Here is a 3,657-nt window from a genome sequence, read left to right on the forward strand (position 1 = left end):
CTTAAAAACGGGGATTATGAGCTATATTTGTAGGTGTGAATGGAGAGCAATATTTTTTTTCCCAATCTCTCTCTCCCTCCTCTGTATTATGTGATCTAAAAAGTGAGCGCTTTCCTTTGATGTGAGCTCTGATCCTGTGTGTTTTCCATTGCGCTCTCCTGTGTGGCTCCTGGAGCTCGTTGGCCTATTCACTGGGCTCCATAATGAGCTGATAATTATCCCAGGACCTCATCAAGTCTCTTTGGGCCTGCAGCTAAACCTCCTCCTCACACAGGTTGGCATGGTGACCGTAGGGGATGGGACCTGCATGGAGGAGGCCACCAAAAGAACCGCCACAGCTTTGCTCCTGCTCTCCTCTACTGAGGGGGAGTGAGAGGGACACATTTTTTTCACTCCCAGGAAGACAAAAGAGAGAGTGGGAAGTGTGTAGATAGAATTAGCTTTACGCATTGCTGGGTTTAATTTTGTGAATTTTATTTGTGTGAGTGTTTACGAATGTGTGTGTCAGTCACTCTGAGTGCGTGGACTCAAATTATGGGAAAGTTCTGACCTCTCTGGCAACTTCCACACTGATTTAAACTCCTCTGGCAGCTCTGGGCCCTTCCCATTTCCTGTTTATGGTGTCATGGAAACAGGCCATGTTCCCTTCCTCTGCTTTTGCACTATAACATAAAAATGTACCCCGCATCTAGCAAAGAGCCACAGTCTCATAACTCAGCAGGCGCAAGATCTGCAGCTCTGTGACGCTGCAGTGTCTGTGACCAGAATTAGAACTCCCAATGACGAGTACATAGAAATAGCCTGTAGAAAATTCCAGATTTATGGACACATTTATCATCAAGGTCTTCATATAAATCACCTCTTAAAATGCCCTAATTCAAAGACACCTCCAATTTCCTTTAGTTGCTAAGCAACCATGGAGCGCCACAGTGATGCTTGGAGTTAAAGGCTGCCAGCCCAGTGGTGTAAAGTGGATTGTGGGGTGAATCACTGTCTTTTATAGCTCTGAGGTTCTATTACATGGCCGGCTGACAGTGACAATGATACACTGTCACCAGAGAGTAATTATACAGCCTGTCAATTCCCCTGGTATATCCACAAGCAAATTATGTCAGCTGAACAGTTGTAGTGGGGCTTGGGGTATTTGACCAGTGCCAATGGACAAGCAGTTACATATTTTAATCATTAGAACTGATTTCAAAGATGTAACAGGATATGGTGGTTTTGCCTGAATGCTGAATTTCTTTATTTGATTTTTGATATTACAGTGTATTTAAAATCTGCATGCCCTATGTGACTCATATGACTGTATGTATATACTGTATATATTTTTGCAGTCTTTTATGATAATTGATCTCATCTGTTGTTATTAAGTTATTTTCATATACACTATGTGTCTGTTTTTCTGTTCTGGTGTTCTTTACTCAGGGCTGGATTAACCCAGGATGAGGCCCTGGAACAAAAATAATGTATAGGGAATTAGGTATAATTGTTGTACAATATCACCTGCATAATCTTAAAACTTAATTTGAATCAGGGTGTTTCCATGAGGGACTTTGCAATGAAATAATGTTTTTGGAGCATTTATTGTTTTGTCTTACTGCTCTCATTAACCTTGTTTCCAGGCACAGCAGGTAGCAGGAGAAAAGATCTGATAAACCTACTTTATGTTACCTGCCCTCCACCAAACAGACAAAAGTATGTACACAGCAGAACATTTAGCTGCTAAAGAGACAGATGTTTCATTCAGGAGTTGGTGGAGACCAAAACAAAACTAAAAGGAGAGTGAATATTAAACTTGGATTTGCCAGGTGGGCACAAACATGACTCTACATGGATGATAATGTTGCTCCAGACTCTGGATCGGTTTGATTTGTAAATAACAGTAAGCCGCTGTTTGCTAACATGTCCAATATGATGACATATTATGTTAACAGCTTATTTCCACCTGCTCCATACAAATACACACCCACAGAAAGCAACAAAGCACTTTGATATGGATAACCAACCTGGAAAAATGGGCAGCTGCCCCAGGACCACAGATGTCAGATTATGTTTTAAAAAATAGATACAAAATACAATAAGTGAACAGAATTCAGAATGCATGAATTCCACACATAATCACATTCACGATCCACATTTTTGTATAAATCCATTTCAAACACTCCAAGTCAAACCCTCATTCCAAGAGTGCATGGATGGAGAATGTTGTAATGTTGTAAAGTTGTAGATGAAACTGTTGGCCCATTGTATGTTTGTGTCTGAGTATCTCCATTGGCTTTACATGTTAATTAAAGGCTGGAATTCCTGAGGTCTATACTGTAGCTGTGGGCACCATGTGTATGACTTGTTGAATCTGATCAAAACAAAGAGCACAGTATGAGTAGAGTGGAGAGAGATTCCCTTCATATGACCTCACACTCTGTGGGACTGCTCTCTGTTACAGAACAAACAGCTCATCTCTAGCACACTCCTACAGCAGGGCGACCAGAGCTTGGTCAAATGGCACTTGTAGACTCTTTCTGTAGTTTGATTTTCCTTTTTATTGTTTATTTTTCGGGTGTAGCTATCCTGTATTATGGGTGAGGATTGCAGCAAATAAAATTTGAGTGTATCTTCCAGCAGAACGGCATGTAACAATCAACTTAGTGTGTTTTGGCAAATAGCTCTGTGGCCGGGTCTATGAGAGCTGTCCCGAGGCAGTTACATCCCACCCATCTGGTTCAGGGAGCAGTTTTAAACAAACACTTCAAGTTATTTTAATATTTGACTATGGTTTTTAAGGGTATCTGCATTCCCTCTGTGTCAGTTCTCTGCAACCAGGCGCTTGTCACACTGGAGTGACAGAGGAGGACTGAAGCCAGACATTGTCAGCTCATTATCAACACCTTGTCAGCCAACTCTCTCCACAGCTCTCCCTTCCTGTGTGTGTGTTCTGTGCCTGTGTGTGTGGGGGCTGTTATTGTATGTGGTGAGGAGACTGTGGGATGACTTCAAGTTGAAAGATGCCTCCACGCTCACCCTCCTTGTCTGGGGATTACAGCTGCTGGAGGAAAGCTGCACAGAGCCACACAGAGGTGTAGGAAGTGCTTATAGGTGGGCATCAATCTTCTCAATCTGCTTCTTTTTATCCCTTGTTACTTGTTGTCTGTCCCAGAGAAATCACTTGCTGTTTATCGCAGGTACAAACAAGCACACGCTGAGCCTCACACACAGACTTTCTGCTGTTTTCTATTTCCGTTACTTCTGCTTTTTTTTTTTACGTTTCCTCTTTCATATGCCGCTAGGTTCCATATTGTTTGTGCATGTGTGTGTGTGTACGTCTGCAAAGCACTTCCTGTTCTCTGACAGTGCTGTGATAGGAATATCCTCCTACTGGGCCAGCCAACGGTTCAAGCTTGACCCTCCTTTTCCTCTCTCTCCGTTTCTGACGGCACACCTCACATTTCTGGCTTCTGACGTACTGCACAGAAGTTGCCAGATGTGATAGCAACGGAGAGAGAGAGAGAGAAAGAAAGAGGTGAGAGACAGACAGAGAGAGAAAAAGAGAGATGTGAGTGAAAGGTAGTGATGAAAATAGAGGCAGGGGGTGGGGGTGGGGGGCTGCTTCAGATGCAATTTATAGCATAAGAGCCACTGTTCATTAGCAGTAAATAC

The sequence above is a fragment of the Lates calcarifer genome, linkage group LG10 (genome assembly GCF_001640805.2).
Source record: "Lates calcarifer isolate ASB-BC8 linkage group LG10, TLL_Latcal_v3, whole genome shotgun sequence".
In the NCBI taxonomy this organism is placed as follows: Eukaryota; Metazoa; Chordata; class Actinopteri; family Centropomidae; genus Lates; species Lates calcarifer.